The sequence below is a fragment of the Hordeum vulgare genome, chromosome 4H (genome assembly GCF_904849725.1).
Source record: "Hordeum vulgare subsp. vulgare chromosome 4H, MorexV3_pseudomolecules_assembly, whole genome shotgun sequence".
In the NCBI taxonomy this organism is placed as follows: Eukaryota; Viridiplantae; Streptophyta; class Magnoliopsida; order Poales; family Poaceae; genus Hordeum; species Hordeum vulgare.
Window position 1 is genome coordinate 133,444,640 of NC_058521.1, and position 24,189 is coordinate 133,468,828.

The 24,189-nt window shown below is 43.9% G+C and overlaps 1 pseudogene; it reads right to left on the bottom strand.

Annotated features, from left to right (window-relative positions):
• Positions 1–294: 294 nt before the first annotated feature.
• LOC123450353 lies at positions 295–9,796 on the bottom strand (annotated as a pseudogene).
• Between the last annotated feature and the right edge of the window lie 14,393 nt (positions 9,797–24,189).

Consider the following 24,189-nt stretch of genomic DNA (forward strand, 5'->3'; position numbering starts at 1 on the left):
TGCACGCACACATGACCTGGCCACCACAACGCCCACTAACCCATGCATGCATGCATCACACCCAGCCACTAACTACGACCGGTTTTGTAGCTAACGGGGTGTAGCTCCCACGCGATCAGCCTCCGCTGCCCACGCACGCGCGCCCCGCGACTCGCTGTCGAGCGAACGTGAGCCGTTGCTCACCCGCGACCTGGAACTGCTCGGTCATCATCGTGTGCGGGCATGGCTTAGTGCTAACATTATCTACATACATACACCGGCACCGGCACCGACAACCGGCGTCCAGGGAAGCAGTCAGTAGCCGCTGTCCATGTGAAAGCCGTAGGGCGGGGAGCCTACCATCTACACGTCGCCGAACCTGTTGCCACCGGCGAAGTACAGGTCCACGCTCGGCTCCGGCACCAAGGCCGCCTCCGGGCTCTGGTCGTTGCCGCTGCGCTGGTATGACAGCCCGTCGACCCCCGCGTTGTCGCTGTCGAGGAGCAGCCGCGACCTCTTGACCTCCGCACCCTCGCCCGGGCCGCTGCCCGAGCTGCCCGCGAGGCGGCGTAGCACGTCGGGGTCGCCGACGACCCTGAGGAGGAAGGCGAGCATCTGCTTGGGCCGACGCTCCGTCTCCTGCACCCGGCGCCACATGGCCGCCACGCGCTCCTCCGTGGCTCTCTGCTCGTTCCTCAGCCAGACCACCTCCATCGCCAGCATCTCGCTGCTGCTGCTGCTCTTGTCGTCGTCGTCGTCCTAGATGTCGCCCTTGCCACGCTTGATGCTGCTCTGGTGGCGCACGATGTGGCGGAGGATGTGCGTCTGGCCGCGGAGGAAGGAGGCGTGCGCGAACTCCCAGCGGTCCGGGTCGACCTTGAGGAAGCCGTAGGTGTTGAGCTGCCGGACGAAGCTGGAGAAGTTGGCGGGCTTGAAGTGCGCCGGCAGCAGCATCTTCGAGAAGGCAAATGAGTCAGCGACGACGAAGCTTTGAATACTGAAAAACGCAGGGGCTTTTTCGCAAAATTTCTAACTGAACCGTTTTTATACTTAAAAACGGAGTGCGGGTTGAATACTGAAAAACGCAGGGGCCTTTTTGCAAAAAAAGTCGGCGACGTACGCCAGAAGCACTACACGCTTTATTATTAGGGGAGATATATTTGTAAGGGCAGTGCTCTACGTCGGCGCGTCGTCCGAAACTTTCAGCACGCCACGCGCGGGCCGCACGATCCACCAACCCCCGCGTGTCCGCACCGTTGGATCTCCATGCAACATTTTTCCCCTCGATGCAGCAAAATTTCGACGCGATGCAGCAATTTTTTCAACGGTTCCAACAAAAAACAAAAATTATAGCAAAAAAAAAATCTACATGATCGTAGCAAAAAAGCGAAGCTGATGGTGCGTGGTAGCAAAAGTCAAATGCCGGTTGTAATAAATATCTACGTGAACGTGTATGCAACTTTTTTAGTGAACGGTTGCAGCAAAAAATGATGCCGATTGTAGCAAAAATTAACACGGTTGTAGGAAAAGTAAAAAAACATCGATTGTAACGAAAAATCTGACGAACTGGAGTTGCAACCAAACGTATATGCAGCTTTTTTATTGGACAAATATAGAAAAAAACGCTTGCAGCAAATATGACGCTGATTGCAACAAATTTACACGAGAAAAAAAGCTGCATGGAAAACATTTGTATCAAAAAAACACGGTTGCAGTAAATTTGACGAAAAAATGTTGCAAGCATCTGGCAGCGAGGCGTGCGGCCCGCGCGCGACCGGCCGAATGATTCGGCCGGCGCGCGGGGGTGGAAGCGTTTACCTATTTGTAAAGCTTCCGTGTATACCCTTGTATCTTGTATATACCTTATACATATGAGATAGCCACAATACATATTGGGTGTCGTGCAGTCCTACCAAAACATTGTCTTACATGGTATCAAATTAGGTTAGATTGGTTATTTTGCTTCCGCAGTCGCCGCCTCATGGCTTCTGCGTCGGGTTTCGCCGTTGTCGCGATATCAACCGGCTCGGCCGCCCCACGTGTTGTCTTCCCGGATCCTACCACTCAGGCCGCCCCGGCCTCTCCGTTTTTAGCGTCCAGGCTGCCGGTCTCCTTGTCTCGCATCTCCATGGCCGCCCTGCCGTCGTCCCAGATTATCCATGACACTGGCTTCCCTCTGCCTCCCGTTCGCCCTGATGTCGTCCCGCCGGCGGCCTCTGGTGTCGCCTACTCGTAGGCGTACGGGGGTTCTGCCCCGCCCTTGAGTGCGGCCTCTAGTGCCGCCTACCCGCCGGCCCCGCAGGCATACAGGGGCCCTGCTCTTGTTGCTCCTGCTCATACCCCGCAGGCATGCATTAATATGTTGTTTTATATTAGTTTTGGCACTAACCTGTTAATCTAGAGCCTGGTGCCAGTTTTTGTTTTTCTTCACGTTTTTGAATATTGCAGATAAGGAATATTAAATGGAGTCCAAACAGAATAAAATATCCAGAAAGATTTTTCTTGGATAGAAGACACGCAACACACTTGGAGTAGGGGGCAAGGCAATTGCCGGGAGGCCACAAGCCTGCAGGGTGCGCCCTGGGGGTGGTCGCGCCCCCTAGCTTGTGGGGCCCCTGCAGGTCTCCTCACCCTAATTCTTGGCCTATAAATTCCCAAATATTCCAGTATCGCCAAAAAGAGCCACGAAAATACTTTTACGCCGCCGGGAGCCTTTGTTCCCGAGAGATCCAATCTGGGAGACTTTTCCGGTAATCTGCCGGAGAGGGAATTGATCACTCAGGGCATCTACATCAACTCCACTACCCCTCCGATGATGTGTGAGTAGTTCACCACAGACCTATGGTTCCATAGCTAGTAGCTAGATGGCTTCTTCTCTCTCTGTGATCTTCAATACCATGTTATTTATGATCTTCATGGAGATCTATCCGATGTAATACTCTATTGCAGTGTGTTTGTCGAGATCCGATGAATTGTGAGTTTATTTTCAGATTATCCATGAATATTATTTGAGACTCTTGTGAATTCTTATATGCATGATTTCATATCTTTGCAAGTCTCTTCGAATTATTTGTTTGGTTTGGCCAACTAGATTGGTAATTCTTGCAATGGGATAATTGCTTAGTTTTGGGTTTAATCTTGTGGTGTCCTCACCCAGTGATAGTAGGTGTAACGAGGCACGTATTGTATTTGCTGCCATCAAGGATAAAAATATGGGGTTTTCATCATATTGCTTGACTTTATCCATCTACATCATGTCATCTTACTTAATGCGTTACTTTGTTCTTCATGAACTTAATACTCTAGATGCAGGCAGGAGTCGGTCGATCTGTGGAGTAATAGTAGTAGATGCAGAATTGTTTCGGTCCACTTGATACGGACATGATGCCTATATGCATAATCATTTCCTTGGATATCTTCATAATTATTTGTTTTTCTATCAATTGCTCGACAGTAATTTGTTCACCCACCGTATTATTTTCCTTTATGAGAGAAGCCTCCAATGAAACCTATGGCCCCCGGGTCTATTTTACATATCATATTTTAAGATCTATAAACAAAAAATACCAAAAATACTTTGCTGCAATTTATTTACTTTAGTTTCACTTTTAGATCTATCAATATTTTATATCTATCGCTATCAGATCTCATCCTTGCAAATAACTCTGAAAGGATTGACAACTCCTTTATAGCGTTGAGTCCAAGTGTTTGATTATTTGTGTAGGTACTACTATTGGAGTCTCACTTGTTCCTCCTACTGGATTGATACCTTGGTTCTCAACAAACTGAGGGAAATACTTATCTACTTCGCTGCATCACCCTTTCCTCTTCAAGGGAAAACCAACGCAAGCTCAAGAGGTAGCAAGAAGGATTTCTGGCACCGTTGCCGGGGAGGATACATAGCAAGATCAAGCCTACCAAGTACCCAACAGAAACTCGTCTTTTGCATTTACATTATTTGCCTCTCATTTTCCTCTACCCCTCTTCATCAATTTGTCGTTTTATTCGCCTTTTTCTCGCTAGATCTCTTATTGTCTACTTGTGTTACCATGTGCCTTCTATTTTCTTGCATCTTTGCTTGCTAAAAATCTATTGATATGGATCCTCATCCACTTGCTAATCTTTTCAAGAGATCCAATTATGATTAACCAATTGCTAGTGAGTTGAGTGTACTTGATTATCTCCATGAAGTTTTGCTTGAGATTCGTGGATCTGAAAATTGTGATGAAGTGATTCACGATGTTTCCTTGAATGAAAAGCATGATTGCAATGATATTGTTATAAATTCTATTAATATCAATTGTGCTAATGATATGCAAACCCACAAGCTTGGGGATGCTATATTTGATGAGTTCTCCATGACCACTACTTATTGCAATAATCATGATTGGGGTGATAATGCTTCTTATGATCTTGATAATTTATTTAATACTCTTGATGAATATGATATCGAAAGTGGGTTTGGAAGAGTGTCAACTTTTGGTAAAAAGAATCCCACATATTTGGAGAGTGTTCAATCTTATGACTTTTTGATAAAAGTGGGTTTGGAGAGGTCATGACTTTAGTTAATGTTAATCCCACTACCTTGGAAGATTGTAAGACTTTTATGCTTGTCGATCATGAAAATAATGCTTTATGTGATAGCTATATTGTTGAATTATTCATGATGCTACTGAAAATTACTATGAGAGAGGAACATATGCTTTTACATATTGCAATAATATCAAGTTTCTTGTCTATGTGTTGGAAATTTTTGAAGTTATACTTGTTTTCTCTTCCTATGCTAATTGATTCTTGTTCCCATAATTTGTTTGCTCATAAAGTACCTATGCAGAGGAAGTGGGTTAGACTTAAATATGATTGCCATGTGATTCATGGTGCTCTGTTTATGTTTCAGTTATGTACCTTTATGTGAGCATCATTGAAATCGTTACGCCTAGCTAGGGGCGTTAAAAAATAGCCCTTGTTGGGAGGCAACCCAATTTTATTTTTATGATTTTGTTTTTGCTTCTGTTTTTGAGTTCTGCACACATTATTACCTCTGTAATAATTGTCTTTTCTTGTTTTAATTAGTGTTTGAGCCAAGTAAGACCTTTGCGATGGTCTATGGTGCTTGCAAGTTGATTTTGCTGAAAAATAGAAATTTCCCTATCAGTCCAGGCATTTTATAAATTGACTGGAACGTTCATTTGATCTGAATTTTTTACACAAGATTCGTTTACAAATTTCCCAAATCTTTCTAATTTTTCAGAATTTTTGGAGTTATAGAAGTATTCAACGTAAACAGATTGCTACACATTGTTCTGTTTTTGACATATTCTGTTTTCTTTGTGTTGTTTGCTTATTTTGATGAATCTATGGGTTGTATCGGGGGGTATGAACCATGGAGAAGTTATAATACAGTAAATATTACATTAATACAAATAAAGAATGAGTTCACAACAGTACGTGAGTGGTGATTTATCTTTCTTATACTAATGTATCTCATGAGTTTTTTGTTGAGTTTTGTGCTGCGAAGTTTTCAAGTTTGGGTAAAGATTTGATGGACTATGGAATAAGGAGTGGCAAGAGCCTAAGCTTGGGGATGCCCAAGGCACCCCAGGACATATTCAAGGATACCTGTCACATCCAAGATGCGATCCTATCCTTATTTAGGCATGAGGGCCTCGATAGGGATAGAAGCGCATCTCGTCATTTCGCAAGAATGGATATCATTACAAGTACATGTACTGAAGAGAAGAGTATATGGAATTGTCTTACACTCACCACAAGCTACATCAGAGTCACATCAGTACAATACATAAACATCATGAAGAAGGGGAGGGTCCAACTACGGACGAAAACAAACGAGAAAAGAACACGACGTCCATCCTTGTTGTCCCAGGCTGCCGATCTGGAACCCATCCTAGATCGATGAAGAAGAAGAAGAAGCAACTCCAAATGAACAATCAACATGCTCGCGTCAAATAACCTTTACATGTACCTGCAACTGGTGTTGTAGTAATCTGTGAGCCACAGGGGACTCAGCAATCTCATTTCCAAAGGTATCAAGACTAGCAAAGCTTAATAGGTGAGGTGTGGTTAAGTGGTGAGGCTGCAGCAAGCGGCTAAGCGTTTATATGGTGGCCAACTTACGAGTACAAGAATAAAGAGGGGGATGATCTACGCATAATGGACGTGAACTACTGATGATCAAATGAATGATCCTGAACACGTACCTACGTCAGACATAACCCCACGTTGTCCTCGATCGGAGAAGGAGGTCACGAAAGAGACAATCACGGTTACGCACCCAGTTGGCAAGTTTTAGTTAAGTTTACTTCAAGTTATCTAGAACCAGTGTTAAACGAAGTTACCACGTTGCCACATAACCGCGGGCACGGCTTTCCGAAAGATTTAACCCTGCAGGGGTGCTCCAACTAATCCATCAGAAATTACCACAAGCCGCATAGAAATCCTCGATCACGAAGCTCGCGATCTCGTCGGACTCCATAGTGGAAAACCTCAACACTGAGATTACCCAGCGCATCACCGGAATCCCGATGCACAAGACATTCGTCAAAGGTAAAACTAATCCAGCAAGGCCACCCGATGTGTCGACGATCCCGATAGGAACCACGTATCTCATTCTCAGGACACGACGGATAAGTGACGCGTACGGTGGCCTGATAGAAATCACCCAAGTTGCCCTAGGTTGGCCCCGTACAATGCTCTGTTTTGGACCAGCACCATAAGCACTGGCCCTCCCTGTATTATGTAGAATTACTCCTCGAGTTCATGACGCCCTATGCTTTCCGTATTAACAAAATTATTATGTTGGGCAAATATAGTACCAATGTTGGGCCTTGTCACACCAGCTTTAATCTAAAACAAATTATCAAGCGGGTCCCCATAACAACCCCGATCGTGTTAGGAGCGCTCAATTATGGAACATAACATCGGTAGCCGAAACTAAGGGGGCAAAGGTGGAATAAAACACCAGGCTAGAAAGGCCAAGCCTTCCACCTTTTACCAAGTATACAGGTGCATTAATTTAAATAGCATTTAATAGGGTGATATAACAAGGAACCCATGTTAACACATGAAAACAACTGCACCTGCAACTAATAACACTAACACAAGGTTAAGCACGCGGTAACATAGCTAATCAGTGGTTTGCTAGGTTGTGAATGGGTTGAAGGTTTTCATGGCAATGTTGGGAGGCTGATACTTAACATGTGGTAGGCAACGAGACATAACGATAGAAACGATAAACTAGCATGGCAATGATAGTAATGGTATCTGGGGAAATGGTCATCTTGCCTGAGATCCCGCTTGGAAGAAGAGTGACTCCGTGAAGCAGAGGAACCGATGTAGTCGAACGGGTCCTCACACTCCGACACGCTTGCGGAACTCTATCGAGACGAGGCAAACCGGAAACAAGAATCAACACACGATATTCACCACATGATGCACAACACATATGATGCATGAACGGTTGAATCTATGCAAGACATGGCATGTCAATTCACAACAACAATCAAACACTACACATTAAGTGAAGTTCAATATGCAACGAGTTGCATATTGACAAAACTCCACATACGGATTATTTAGTTCACTCTCGATTAGGTACACGACAATATTAATTGTGGTTAAACATGGCAAGAGGTGAAGTGTAACTAATCTATCTATCTAAGCATTTTAAATGAGGTCGGAAATGGCATATAGCACCTCCGAAACGACCTCACATGTTAATTTACAATTCTGTCCAGATCTTAACTAACACATTTAAATGTTTGTTAAAGAGAAAAATAAATAGGTTCACGTGATTCTACGCGTCGTTCTTATCAATTTACACATAGAGAACATTTCCAACGGAGCTACGGTTCAAAAGATACGAACACCGCATGATATGATGGCATGAATGCAAAATGCGTGCAAATGGCAACCACAACATTTCAAAACATACAACCAGCGAGATAATATGAAACTACACAAGATTCTAAGCAAGTTTCATATAGGACACGATCAAAACGGAGCAACGGTTCAACAACTACGAGCAAAACAAGATATCACTACAATCTGCCAAAATCAGCCACATAGCATTTTCTACGCCCACGAACAACTAACTACACAAATCCAATATGCTCAACCAAGGCATGAGACAGTAGAAGGCAAGATGCACTACAACATACTACTAATAACATCTAGCATGTAAGCATGGATCACTAGGAAAAGAACTCACAAAATGGCTTCTCACACACAGTTTCAGACTTAGAGAAAATATCAGTTTATGAGAGTGCAGTTTTCGATCTGAAGGCATATTGACAACAGCAAAACTGTAAGCTACAGGACTCCAAATGGCATGAAAACTCACAGCATGCTAGAGAATCTTAAGGTCTACAACTAACTCCATTGCACCAACATCAAAAGAGCTACAGATCCCCAGATAAACTCATGTAAAGACAGCAACAAAATATAACATATTTCAGACTTAGAAATATTTCACCATCTCCAAATCAGCACTATTTCCTATCAAATTTAGGTCAAGCAAACAACACCTAAACATGGATTTCTATTGCAACCAAAATTACCAGAGGCTAGCCTACACATCCAAGGGCATATCTCTAGTTGACAACTTATTCATATCATGCACGGATTAAATCATACAAAATAAACAAAAGGGCAACATGGCAAAATAACACATGCACTAAGTTGCTCAAAAGCTAAAACTAAATGCACAGTAAAATTCTAAGAATTTTTCTACCCCGAAAACATATATAATAAGTGGGGTTGCAAAAATAAAATAACGTCACACGTATATGCGAGAATATGACCTAAACATGATATAGAAAACTAGCGACGAAATCCTACATGCAAAAACGCAAACACCTACTCTAAAATACATGGAAAAAGGTCCCTAAAAACATGAGCATTTAAACTACGGGAATCGAGCAATCCGGACACGCACGAAAATTAATACGGGATAATCCCCTATTAGGACAGCACGCAACACTAGGCATATGACAAGTCAAATCATTTCAAACGTGCATGCAAGTTGCAAACTATTAATCTACGCGGAAAACTACACGATTTTCATATATAAAACGTTGCAAACGGACATATGGATTAAAAGATACGTGGATTTGGAATCTAGCATTTTTCTGAAATGGAATTAAATCTCCGGTTAATTAGAAAATTGCCGACTGGCCGAATCTGACTACTAATGGGCTTAACAGGCACACGCAATTTAGCTAAGATGCGCACCTGGTGACAAATAGCTGGGTCTCGGGGGTTGCTCACCTCGGGCTCGGCCCAAGAGGCTTGGAGAGGAGGAGCTGGAGGGGCCGGTCGGGACGCTGTTGGGCTAGCGCGGCCCACGGGGCGAAGCGGGAGGCGCTGGGCCGAGGCGCGTGCAGGGTGCTGGGCCGCGTGGGAGGCCGGCCCACGCGGCTATGGGAGGGCGAGGCACAGGCAGGCCTGGGCGATCGAATGGGCGCGGTCTGGTCAACGGCAAGGGGCAGCGATGGGATCTGGATCCCGATCCTGGTCGCGAGAGGCCGCGGCGGGAGCGACGTTGGTGTGGCTGCGACGCATCTCGGAGCTCGAGGCGGCCATGGCGCATCCTGCGGGAGAGAAAGAGAGCGGAGAGATTAGAGAGAGAGAGAGAGAGAGAGAGAGAGAGAGAAGTTGGAAGACAAGGGGCTACGAGGTCCGGTCTGGCCGGCAACGGGACCTGCTCCGGCGGCGTTGGGGCTCCGGTAGCCAACGGGATGCGGCAGCGTGACGGGCTGGCCCAAGCGACGCGGTTGGCCGGCGGGAAGAGGCGGACCATGGCACGAGGGGAGGCAGGGCGAGCTCCCGCGGAAGGAGGAGGGAGATGGCCGAGGCATGGGGCGATCCGGGCTCGGGCGGGCGCCAGATGGGCTCCGGCGGGCCCGGCGGCTGAGGAGGAGAGAGAGGGAGGAGGTGGCGGCTAGGGTTTAATAGGGGGCATGGATTTCGAGGCAAGGGGGGTTGGCTGCCCAAAATTAGGAGGAGGGGTTTATTTATAACAAAAGGGGGGATAGGTTTAGCAGTTTTTCGCCCCGGTTTCAACCGCACGATCAGAATCGAACGATCTCAAAGCGGGGATGGGCTAAGTGGATGTGTAGAGTAGGTTATCCGGAGATGAGAGGGAAAACGGCACCCAACAACGTAATTTAAAACACCAAAAAACGTCCGACGATAGACCGAATACGGTGCCACTACGGTTGACCGTTCGGGTATCAGACGGACTCCGATTACGACGAAATTTGGCATGCGGACTACCTATAACTAAATTATACGACACGTCAAGTTTCAACCCCATTGGGGAAGTTTTATACACACTTTTAAAAACAGGATTTTGATGATGCCGCGGGCGCGGGCGAGTGTTGTCGGGCTCAGAACGGGCAACGACGAGAACCGACAACTAATAACGAATGCAAGTTTGAAAACTGGCAGCAACGGAATGCCGATGCAATGCGGATGATGCGCATGATGCGATGATGATGCGAAAAATAAAAATAAACACACGACGAAAACGGAATAAAAGGGGAATCTTCTGGAACGTCGGTCTCGAGCTGTCACAACTCTCCTACACTACAAGAGGATCTCGACCCGAGATCCAAGAATGAGTTGGGAAGAGGATGAGAAAGCAAGAGGTAAAACTTAGTCACTTGTTTGACAAATGAGTGAAACCAACGATCCTTGAAGGTTGCAAAGCGATGAGGATATGAGAAAGAAGCCAGAATTCACAGAAAATTTCGGGAGCACTTCATTAGGAAAAGGGGACAAAAAATTCGCTAAGATAGGAGAACTGGACAAGATTCATAACAAAAAACTAAATAGAACAGGGGAACACCATGATCTTGATAGAACAAGAAGATAGATTGAAGAGAGAAACATCACAAAGCCTCCGTTAGAAAGAATAGAAACTAGATCTTGGCAAGAAAAGAAGGAGAAGAAATGAGAACTACTACCACAAGAATCTTGAAGAAAATACTGAGACAAAGAATTGATATCATGAGCCACTCCGGAAGAAGAATTCAAATCACTATGAACAAGAATAAGAATTATGTTAAGCTTATCCTTCATCAAGTTTAATTGATGACAAGCAACGGATTTAGCGTACCACTTATTCTTCTAGAAAAGATTGAGGAGAGGAATAAGCACAAACTTGAAGAAGTCTTGAGGCCACACCGGTAAGAATTGGATTGAATGGGATATAACAAGAATGAATGGAGATACATGAGAACGAAAAGATCATGAGCCACCTAATAGAAAACTGAACAAGGCACCCGAATAATTGAGAGACGAATGAAGAGACAACAATTGAGAAGAATTTGAGAACGAAAGCTGAATGTTGAGAACGAAGAATCTTCTGAAATGATGGCCTTCGGAGGATCGAGAAAGAAAACACTCAGAAAAGCACCGGATATCAAGAAATGAATCACTCATGATTGGGAACAATTCAACATGATGCCACAACGTTGAAAGCTGAATCTCCAAGAGAACAGACCAAGATTTCAGAGAAACACCCCTTCGGTCTTCGAAGCTGAAAATGATGAGGAGAACACCACCAAAATAACTGAGACACTCCGTAATAAGAACAAGGAAAAGTTGAGCCAATGAGGAAAATAAATTTGAAGCAATCTTGAAGAAGGAATATGACCGATGAAATTCATACTTACGTCAAAGAACAAGAGAACTCCGGAAAGATTACAAGAGCCAGAAAAGATCCTCGGAAAGAACCTGTGGGCTATGGGCCCATTGAAAAGAAACCACCGTTGAAAAGATTGAAAGAAAGATTGATTGCACCGGTATAATGAAAACTTGATGAGGTTAGCACCTCGAAATAATAGAAGAATTGAAAACAAGAACTTCTGAGGTATCTTCAACACTCCTGATAGAAAAGAGAGAAAATGACCACAAGAAGACTTGATAAGAATTTTCAACATGGGAAAGAATTACAAGGATGAAAAGGATATGATGAACACGGATAACTGAATTGAATTCACCAAAAAAGACCACAAGAATGAATAAAGATGAATATGAAGCTCCTGAGAATCTTCACAATGAATCACCGGGTAAGAGAGAAAAGAACAGATAGCGGAAGCAACAATGAAATGCAATGCACTTGGATGAAATCCAATCACTGAAGAAAAGGGGCGGGAGGGCGGGGAAAAACAAAGACAACTTGGGACACATGAGATGAACTCCGGAAATAAAAGAGAGATTGATCTTGCAAAATTGGAGAGGATTGAATTCACTTGAAGAGAAGCACACCGGATGAAAAAGAATTGACACAACGACTCTGGTTGACAAGAATTGAAATGACAACCTGATTGTGCAAAAGAATCAGCATTCCCATAAAACACGAGAACACCTCTTGGAAGGATACAAATTCGCCACTTGACATCGAAGCAACTCGAATTACCATGTTCCAACAAAACAAAGGATGAGGCTTGCAAATTAGCCAGAACAAACTCATGAGAGATATTTCGTCCGATATTTTCGTGGACAGGATCGCACGGGCTCGATCCTTACAGTAGCCATCTTGTGCAAGGCAGTGCACACGACATACGGAGCGTCCCCGAGTCGTAGCAAGCTACAAGGACTCTTTAAGACACAACAAGAACCACTGTAAGTCGACCGTGAACAAAGGAATCTACTAGATGTCGAAGCCCAACCTAACATCATGCATTTGTTGGAAGATTGTCCTATAAGTAACTACTTGAATTCCCACCTAAGAACTCCCGAAATTTCTAGTCATGCAATCTGGTCCACGGATACAAGGAGTAATATATCACTCAAATCCTATACTAATCCGTCCAGTGTATCACATCCGTCAACACATAACCAGAATCTCGGAACTTCATCTATTTCAGACACTCGTAATCACGACGATACTAACTATGGCGATACATCGAGAACTCTCTGCACCAGTACTGGGGAAGCCGGACTCCTCTCGCCACTACTAGTATTGAAGCAATTTCGAACATCCTTCGTCCTGAGATACTAAGAAATCTGAATAATAACGATGTGCTCAAGAATCCCCTGGAGCTCAACTCCCCAGAAGAAATCAAGTCAGACAAGAGGCACCAAGACAGAACTCAGTCACATCGACATCATATAGATTCCAAAAATATCCGTGTGATACTAAAAAAAATTGAGTGGGAAGAGGAATAGAATTGAAATTATTACGTCAAGATTCCTCACCAGAGCATAGAAGAGGAGAAAAAAGAATCCTACTCTCTGATATACAACTAGACTCAAAGCAGTTTTTCACTAGACTCGACTCGGACAAGTTCGACCAATCAAGGAGGCTCCTAGGTCGGTACTGCTCTGATACCAACTTGTAACGCCCAAGATACGATCCTATCCTTATTTAAGCACGAGGACCTCGACAGGGATAGAAGCGCATCTCGTTGTTTCGCAAGAATGGATATCGTTACAAGCACATGTACTGAAGAGAAGAGTATATGGAATTGGCTTACACTCGTCACAAGCTACATTAGAGTCACATCAGTACAATACATAAACATCATGAAGAAGAGCAGGGTCCGACTACGGACGAAAACAAACGAGAAAAGAACACGACATCCATCCTTGTTGTCCGAGGCTGCCGGCATGGAACCCATCCTAGATCGATGAAGAAGAAGAAGAAGCAACTCCAAATGAACAATCAACGCGCTCGCGTCAAATAACCTTTACATGTACTTGCAACTGGTGTTGTAGTAATCTGTGAGCCACAGGGGACTCAGCAATCTCATTTCCAAAGGTATCAAGACTAGCAAAGCTTAATAGGTGAGGTGTGGTTAAGTGGTGAGGCTGCAGCAAGCGGCTAAGCGTTTATATGGTGGCTAACTTGCGAGTACAAGAATAAAGAGGGGGGGGTGATCTATGCATAAGGGACGTGAACTACTGATGATCGAATGAATGATCCTGAACACCTACCTACGTCAGACATAACCCCACCGTGTCCTCGATCGGAGAAGGAGCTCATGAAAGAGACAGTCACGGTTACGCGCCCAGTTGGCAAGTTTTAATTCAGTTTACTTCAAGTTATCTAGAACCAGTGTTAAACAAAGTTTCCACGTTGCCACATAACCACGGGCATGGCTTTCCGAAAGATTTAACCCTGCAGGGGTGCTCGAACTAATCCATCACAAATTAACACAAGCCGCATAGAAATCCTCGATCATGAAGCTCGCGATCTCGTCGAACTCCTTAGTGGAAAACCTCAACTCTGAGATTACCCAAAGCATCACCGGAATCCCAATGCACAAGACATTCGTCAAAGGTAAAACTAATCCAACAAGGCCACCCGACGTGTCGACGATCCCGATAGGAGCCGCGTATCTCGCTCTCAGGACACGACGGATAAGCGACGTGTACGGTGGCCTGATAGAAATCACCCAAGTTGCCCTAGGTTGGCCCCGCACAGTGTTGTGTTTTGGACCAGCACCATCAACACTGGCCCTCCCTGTATTATGTAGAATTACTCCTCGGGTTCATGACGCCCTATGCTTTTAGTATTAAAAAAATTATTATGTTGGGCAAATATAGTACCAATGTTGGGCCTTGCGAGACCAGCTTTAATCTAAAACGAATTATCAAGGGGGTCCCCATAGCAACCCTGATCGTGTTAGGATCGCTCAGTTATGGAACATAACACCGGTAGCCGAAACTAAGGGGGCAAAGATGGAACAAAACACCAGGCTAGAAAGGCCAAGCCTTCCACCTTTTATCAAGTATATAGGTGCATTAATTTAAATAGCATTTAATAGGATATAACAAGGAACCCATGTTAACACATGGAAGCAACTGCACCTGCAACTAACAACACTAACACAAGGTTAAGCACACGGTAACATAGCCAATCAGTGGTTTGCTAGGTTGTGAACAGGTTGAAGGTTTTCATGGCAATGTTGGGAGGCTGATATTTAGCATGTGGTAGGCAACGAGACATAACGATAGAAACAATAAACTAGCATGGCAATGATAGTAATGGTATCTGGGGAAATGGTCATCTTGCCTAAGATCCCGCTTGGAAGAAGAGTGACTCCGTGAAGCAGACGAACTGATGTAGTCGAACGGGTCCTCACTCTCGGACACGCTTGCGGAACTCTATCCAGACGAGGCAACCCGGAAACAAGAATCAACACACGATATTCACCACATGATGCACAACACATATGATGCATGAACGGTTGAATCTATGCAAGACACGACATGTCAATTCACAACAACAAACAAACACTACACATTAAGTGAAGTTCAATATGCAACGAGTTGCATATTGACAAAACTCCACATGCGAATTATTTAGTTCACTCTCGATTAGGTACACGGCAATATTAATTGTGGTTAAACATGGCAAGAGGTGAAGCGTAACTAATCTATCTATCTAAGCATTTTAAATGAGGTAGGAAATGGCATATAGCACCTCCAAAACGACCTCACATGTTAATTTACAATTCTGTCCAGATCTGAACTAACACGTTTAACTGTTTGTTAAACAGAAAAATAAATAGGTTCATGTGATTCTACGTGTCGTTCCAATCAATTTACACATAGAGAACATCTCCAACGGAGCTACGGTTCAAAAGATACGAACACCGCAAGATATGATGGCATGAATGCAAAATTTGTGCAAATGGCAACCACAACATTTCAAAACATACAACCAGCAAGATAATATGAAAATATACGAGATTCTAAGCAAGTTTCATATAGGACGCGATCAAAATGGAGCAACGGTTCAAGAACTACGAGCAAAACAAGATATCACTACAATCTGCCAAAATCAGCCACATAGATTTTTCTACGCCCTCGAACAACTAGCTACACAAATCCAATATGCTCAACCAAGGCATGAGATAGTAGAGGGCAAGATGCACTACAACATACTACTAATAACATCTAGCATGTAAGCATGGATCACTAGGAAAAGAACTCACAAAATGGCTTCTCACACACAGTTTCAGACTGAGAAAATATCAGTTTATGACAGTGCAGTTTTCGATCTGAAGGCATATTGACAGCAGCAAAACTATAAGCTACGGGACTCCAAATGGCATGAAAATTCACAGCATGCTAGAGAATCTTAAGGTCTACAACTATCTCCATTGCACCAACCTCAAAAGAGCTACAGATCACCAGATAAACTCATGTAAAGATAGCAACAAAATATAACAGATTTCAGACTTATAAAAAATTCATCAACTTTAAATCAGCACTATTTCGTAGCAAATTGAGGGCAAGAAAACAACACCTAAACACGGATTTCTATTACAACCAAAATTATCAGAGGCTAGCCTACACATCCAAGGGCATATCTCTAGTTGACAACTTATTCATATCATGCACGGATTAAATCACACAAAATAAACAAAAGGGCAACATGGCAAAATAACACGCACACTAACTTGCTCAAAAGCTAAAACTAAATGCACATTTAAATTCTAAGTATTTTTCTACCCCGAAAACATATATAATAAGTGGGGTTGCAAAAATAAAATAACGTCACACGTATATGCGAGAATATGTCCTAAACATGATATAGCAAACTAGCGACAGAATCCTAAATGCAAAAATGCAAACAACTACTCTAAAATACATGGCAAAAGGTCCCTAAAAACATGAGCATTTAAACTACGGGAATTGAGCAATCCGGACACGCACGAAAATTAATAAGGGATAATCCCCTATTAGGACATCACGCAACACTAGGCATATGGCAAGTCAAATCATTTCAAACATGCATGCAAGTTGCAAATTATTAATCTACGTGGAAAACTACACGATTTTCATATATAAAACATTGCAAACCGACATACGGATTAAAAGATACGTGGATTTGGAATCTAGCATTTTTCTAAAATGGTATTAAATCTCCGGTTAATTAGAAAATTGCCCACGGGCCGAATTTGACTACTAATGGGCTTAACAGGCACGTGCAATTTAGCTAAGATGCGCGTCGGGCGACAAATATCTGGGTCTCGGGGGTTTCTCACCTCGGGCTCAGCCCAAGAGGCTTGGAGAGGAGGAGCTGGAGGGGCCGGCGGACGTGGGCCGGTCGGGGCGTTGCTGGGCCGGCGCGGCGCACGGGGCGAAGCTGGAGGTGCTGAGCCGAGGCGCCTGCGGGGTGCAGGGCCATGTGGGAGGCCGGCCCACGCGGCTACGGAAAGGCCAGGCGCAGGCAGGCCTGGGGCAGTCGACTAGGCGCGGTCTGGTCAACGACAAGGGGCGGCGATAGGATCTGGATCCCGATCCCGATCGGGAGAGGCCGCGGCGGGAGCGACGTTGGTGTGGCTGCGACGTATCTCGGAGCTCGAGGCAGCCTTGGCGCATCCTGCGGGAGAGAGAGAGCGGAGAGATTAGAGAGAGAACCCGGAGGAGAAGGGGCGGTGAGGTCCGGTCTGGCCGGCAACGGGACCTGCTCCGGCGGCACTGGGGCTCCGGTTGCTTGTGGGATGCGGCGGCGCGACGGGCTGGCCCACACGGTGCGGCTGGCTGGTGGGAAGAGGCGGACCACGGCACCAGGGCAGGCAGGGCGAGCTCCCGCGAGAGGAGGAGGGAGTCGGCCGAGGAATGGGGCCATCCGGGCTCGGGCGGGCCCCATATGGGATCCGACGGGGCCGGCGACTTAGGAGGAGAGAGAGGGAGGAGGTGGCGGCTAGGGTTTGATGGGGGCACGGATTTCGAGGCAAGGGAGGGTTGGCTGCCCAAAATTAGGAGGAGGGGTCTATTTATACAAAAGGGGAGCTAGATTTAGCAGTTTTTCGCCCCGGTTTCAACCGCGCGATCGGAATCGAAAGATCTCGAAGCGGGGACGGGCTAAGTGGCTATGTAAAGTAGGTTAGCTGGAGATGAGAGGGAAAATGGCACCCGAAAACATAATTTAAAACACCAAAAAACGTGCGACGATAGACCGAATACGGTGCCGCTACGGTCGACCGTTCGGGTACGAAACGGACTCCGGTTGCGACGAAATTTGGCAGGCGGCCTACCTATAACTAAATAATACCACACGCCAAGTTTCAACCCCATCGGAGGAAGTTTTATACACACTTTTAAAAACAGGATTTTGACGATACCGCGGGCGCGTGCGAGTGTGGTCGGGCTCAGAACGGGCAACGACGAGAACCGGCAACTAATAACGGATGCAAGTTTGAAAACTGGCGACAACGGAATGCCGATGCAATTCAGATGATGTGCATGATGCGATGATGATGCGACAAATAAAAATAAACACACGACGAAAACGGAATAAAAGGGGAATCTTCTGGAACGTCGGTGTCAGGCTGTCACAATACCAGAGAGCCTAAGCTTGGGGATGCCCTGGAAGGCATCCCCTCTTTCATCTTCAATCCATCGATAAATTTACTTGACGCTATATTTTTATTCACCACATGATATGTGTTTTGCTTGGAGCGTCTTGTATGATATGAGTCTTTACTTTTTAGTTTTGCACAATGATCCTTTCTACACACATCTTTTGAGAGAGATAGACACACAGAATTGTAAATTTATTAGAATACTCTCTATGCTTCACTTATATCTTTTGAGCTAGGCAATGTTGCTCTAGTACTTCACTTATAGCTTTTAGAGCACGGCATTGATTTCTTTTATAAAAATTATTAAACTCTCGTACTTCACTTATATTATTTTGGGAGTTATTTAAACAGCATGGTAATTGGTTTAGGTTATGAATTTAGTCCTAATATAATAGGCATCCAAGAGGGGTATAATAAAAACTTTCATATTTAGTGCGTTGAATATGATGAGAATTTTGATTCCTTGCATATAGTTTTGAGATGTGAGGATGGTGATATGAGAGTCATGCTAGTAAGTTCTTGTGAATTAGAAAAAAAAACTTGTGTTAAAGCTTGTGATTCTCTTAGCATGCACGTATGGTGAACCGTTATGTGATGAAGTTGGAGCATGACTTGTTTAATGATTGTCAACCTTTGTGTGGAGGTCGAGATCGCGTGATGGTTAACTCCTACCAACCCTTCTCCTAGGAGCATGCGTCTAATACTTTGCTTCGATAACTAATAGGCTTTTGCAATAAGTATGTGAGTTCTTTATGACTAATGTTGAGTTCATGATTATACACACTCTCACCCTTCCACCTTTGCTAGCATCTCTAGTACCGCGCAACTTTCGCCGGTGCATTAAACCCACCTTCCTCAAAACAGACACCATATATTTTCCTCAAAACAGGCACCATACCTACCTATTATGGCATTTTCATAGCCATTCCGAGATATATTGCCATGCAACACCACCATCCCGTTTTTATGACACGCACCATCACTTTTGTACTGCTTGTAGAGTCATACTTTGTTCTAGATATCGAGCTGTGATCTTTTGGGTTGTAAGTAAATAAAAGTGTGATGATTTGCATTATTAGAGCATTGTCTTGTGTGAGAAAAAGGATGATGGAAGCTATGATTCCCTCACTACTTGGGACGAGTCTCCGGACTTTACAAAAAAAAAGAGGACAGCGAAGCCCATAAAAATAAAAGAGGCCATAGAAGCCCATCCAAAAAAATGAGAGAAAGAGAGAAGGGACAATGCTACTATCTTTTTCCACACTTGTCCTTCAAATTAGCACCATGTTCTACATAGAGAGTCTCCTATGTTATCACTTTCATATAACTAGTAGTATACATCTTTTGCACAACCACTTAGTTTTCTTTTTGAACTTTCATACACTTATAGCTCTAGTGCATTTGTTGCATGGCAATCCCTACTCACTCACATTAATATCTATTGATGGGCATCTCCATAACCCTTTGATATGCCTAGTTGATGTGAGACTATCTTCTTCCTTTCTTTTTGCATCCTCCACCACATTCTATTCCACCTATAGTGCTATATACATGACTCACGCTCATGTATTGCGTGAGAGTTGAAAAGGTTTGAGAACAAAAAAAGTGTGAAACAATTGCTTTATTTTCACCGGGGTTGTGCATGATTTAGATACTTTGTGTGGTGAAGATGGAGCATAGCCAGACCATATGATTTTGTAGGGATAACTTTCTAAGACCATGCTATTTCGAAAGGAATCAATTACTTATCAGTATGCTTGAAGTATTATTGTTTTTATGTCAATATAGACTTTTGTTTTGAGTCTTATGGATCTGAATATTCATGCCACATTAGAGAATATTACATGGATAAATATGTTAGGTACCATTCCACATCAAAAATTCTATTTTTTTCATTTACCTACTCGAGGAAGAGCTGGAATCAAGCTTGGGGATGCTGATATGTCTCCAACGTATCTCTAATTTTTTATTGTTCCATGCTATTATATTATATGTTTTGGATGTTTTATATGCATTAATATGCAGATTTATATTATTTTTGGGACTAACCTATTAATCTAGAGCCTAGTGCCAATTTCTGTTTTTCCCACATTTTAGAATACTGCAGATAAGGAATATTAAACGGAGTCCAAACAGAATAAAATCTCCGAAAAGATTTTTCTTGGACCAGAAGACATCAACAAACTTGGAGTAGGGGTCAAGTGATACGTCTCCAACGTATCTATAATTTTTCATGGTTTCATGCTATTATCTTGTCAAACTTTGGATGTTTTGTATGCCTTTTATATCTTTTTTGGGACTAACTTAATAACTCAGTGTCAAGTGCCAGTTCCTGTTTTTTCCGTGTTTTTGACCCTTTTCAGAGGAGGATTTTAAACGGAGTCCAAACGGAATAAAACTTCCGAAAAGATTTTTTCCGGAACAGAAGATACGCATAAAGCTTGGGAACCAAGGCAGGGAGTCCCGGGGGAGGCCACAAGCCCCCATAGCGCGGCCAGGGGGGCCGCACCTCCCAGGCTTGTGGGCTCCCTGGGCCTCCCCTGCGCTAGCTCCTTCGCCTATAAATTCCCTAAAATCCCTAAAAAAATCGGGAGATCCATGAAAATACTTTTCCGCCACCGCAAGCTTTTGTCTCCGCAAGATCCCATCTGGGGCATGTTCTGGTGCCCTGCCGGAGGGGGGAATTGGATACGGAGGGCTTCTTCATCAACACCATGACCTCTCCAATGATGCATGAGTAGTTCACCATAGACCTACGGGTCCATAGCTAGTAGCTAGATGGCTTCTTCTCTCTCTTGGATCTTCAATACAAAGTTCTCCAGGATCTTCATGGAGATCTATCCGATGTAATCTTCTTTGCGGTGTGTTTGTCGAGATCCGATGAATTGTGGATTTATGATCAGATTATCTATGAATCTTATTCGATTTTCTTCTGATCCCTCTTATGCATGATTTCATATCCTTGTAATTCTCTTCGAGTTGTGGGTTTTGTTTGGCCAACTTGATCTATGATTCTTGCAATGGGAGAAGTGCTTGGTTTTGGGTTCATACCATGCGGTGACCTCACCCAGTGACAGAAGGGGTAGCGAGGCACGAATCGTGTTGTTGCCATCAAGGATAAAAATATGGGGTTTTCATCATTGGTTTGAGTTTATCCCTCTACATCATGGCATCTTGCTTAAGGCGTTACTCTGTTCGTCATGAACTCAATACACTAGATGCATGTTGGATAGCGGTCGATGTGTGGAGTAATAGTAGTAGATGCAGAAAGTATCAGTCTACTTGTCTCGAACGTGATGCCTATATGTATGATCATTGCCTTAGGTATCTTCATGACTTTGGGCGGTTCTATCAATTGCTCGACAGTAATTTGTTCACCCACCGTAATATTTGCTATTTTGAGAGAAGCCTCTAGTGAACACTATGGCCCCCGGGTCTACTTCACACCATATTTTCAGCCTTACTCTTTTACTTTGTTGCACTTTCTGCCTTCAGATCTCACTTTGCAATCAATCTTGAAGGGATTGACAACTCCTTTATAGCGTTGGGTGCAAGCTCTTTTGTGTTTGCGCAGGTACTCTGGACTTGACGAGATTCTCCTACTGGATTGATACCTTGGTTCTCAAACTGAGGGAAATACTTACTGCTCATGTGCTGCATCATCCTTTCCTCTTCAAGGGAAAAACCAACGCAAGCCAAGTCTCCATCAACGTGCCAATTTCTGGCGCTGTTGTTTGAGAAGTAGCGGCAAGGCAGTTGCCGGGAGGTCACAAGCTTGCAGGGCGCACCCTCGGGGGGTGGCCGCGCCACCTGGCTTGTGGACCCCCTGTAGGTCTCCTGACCCTAATTCTTGATCTATAAATTCCCAAATATTCCAGTATCGCCAAAAAGAGACACGAAAATACTTTTACACCGTAGGGAGCCTCTGTTCCCGAGAGATCCAATCTCGGAGGCTTTTTCGGTAATCTGCCGGAGTGGGAATTGCTCATGGAGGGCATCTACATCAACTCCATTGGCCCTCCGATGATGTGTGAGTAGTTCACCACAGACCTACGGGTCCATAGCTAGTAGCTAGATGAATTCTTCTCTCTCTTTGATCTTCAATACCATGTTCTTCATGATCTTCATGGAGAACTATCCGATGTAATACTCTTTTGCGGTGTGTTTGTCGAGATCCGATGAGCTGTGAGTTTATGTTCAGATTATCCATGAATAGTATTTGAGTCTCTTGTGAATTCTTATATGCATGATTTCATATCTTTACAAGTCTCTTCGAATTATTTGTTTGGTTTGGCCAACTAGATTGGTAACTATTGTGATGGGAGAAGTGCTTAGTTTTGGGTTCAATCTTGCGGTGTCCTCACCCAGTGACAGTAGGGGTAGTGAGGCACATATTATATTGTTGCCATCAAGGGTAAAAAGATGGGGTTTTCATCATATTGCTTGAGTTTATCCCTCTACATCATGTCATCTTACTTATTGTGTTACTCTATTCTTCATGAACTTAATACTCTAGATGCGGGCAGGAGTCGGTCGATGTGTGGAGTAATAGTAGTAGATGCTGAATCATTTCGGTCTACTTGATACGGACGTGATGCCTATATGCATAATCACTGTCTTGGATATCTTCATAATTATTTTCTTTTGTAGCAATTGCTCGACAGTAATTTGTTCACCCACCGTATTATTTTCCTTTATGAGAGAAGCCTGTAGTCAAACTTATGGCCCCCATGTGTATTTTCCATATCATATTTTTAGATCTATAAACCAAAAATACCAAAAATACTTTGCTGCAATTTATTTACTTTGATTTTACTTTCAGACCTATGAATATTTTATATCTATCTCTATTAGATCTCATCCTTGCAAATAACTCTGAAGGAATTGACAACCCCTTTATAGCATTGGGTGCAAGTGTTTGATTATTTGTGTAGGTACTACTATTGGACTCCCGCTTGTTCCTCCTACTGGATTGATACCTTGGTTCTCAACAAACTGAGGGAAATACTTACCTACTTCGTTGCATCACCCTTTCCTCTTCAAAGGAAAACCAAAGCAAGCTGGAGAGGTAGCACTCATCATTCCATGTAGTCATCTCTTGACCTACGAACTCATCAATGTCCAACATCTTGAAGTTCTAAGGTACATGGGGGAAGTACTCATCATTGGAATTGATGTACACGAAATCAACATACATCATGTCACTCACAGCTAGGTTGTTGTCAAGCAAGACAGTGTGATAGAAATGATGTTGCTGCTTGGTGTGAAAGCGGATATCAATAGCAGTTCTCCTCCTGGCGACATATGGATCATTGGCTCTCCATCTCCTCATCCCTTGGTCCATCAAATCCTTCATGTTCTTAGCAACTGTGTGATCATAATTTTGGTCAGTAAGGTGGGGCCTCAGCTTCCTCAACATAGCAACATCATCATCAGCAGCAGCATCTCTAGCAGTTGAACCCTTGTTCTTATCTACAGCTAGAATGTCTCTATTGGTCTTCTTAGTCTTGGGCATCCTGCTCGGCCTTGCTGGGATGCTTACTGGGCATGGAATCTACCATGAGCTTCCTCTTCTTAGAGGGAGGAGGGTTTGCAGGTTGTTCCTCCTCTCCTGCCTCTTCCTCTTGATAAATTCTCATAGAGGTAGGCCTTCTAGTTACATAGATGGTTTTGGCCTTTTCCCTCTTCTTTCCAGACTGCTTAGCCAATGTCTTTGTTCTCCCTGGTCCACTTGGGTTCTCCAAAGATAGAGATATCCCTCTCTTGGCAGCAACAAACTTTGGTACTTTCCTTGCCACTCTTTCCTTCATTTCAGGTTATTTCTTGGAAGTAACGTCCTTTGGGACAAAGTCCTCATCCTCCT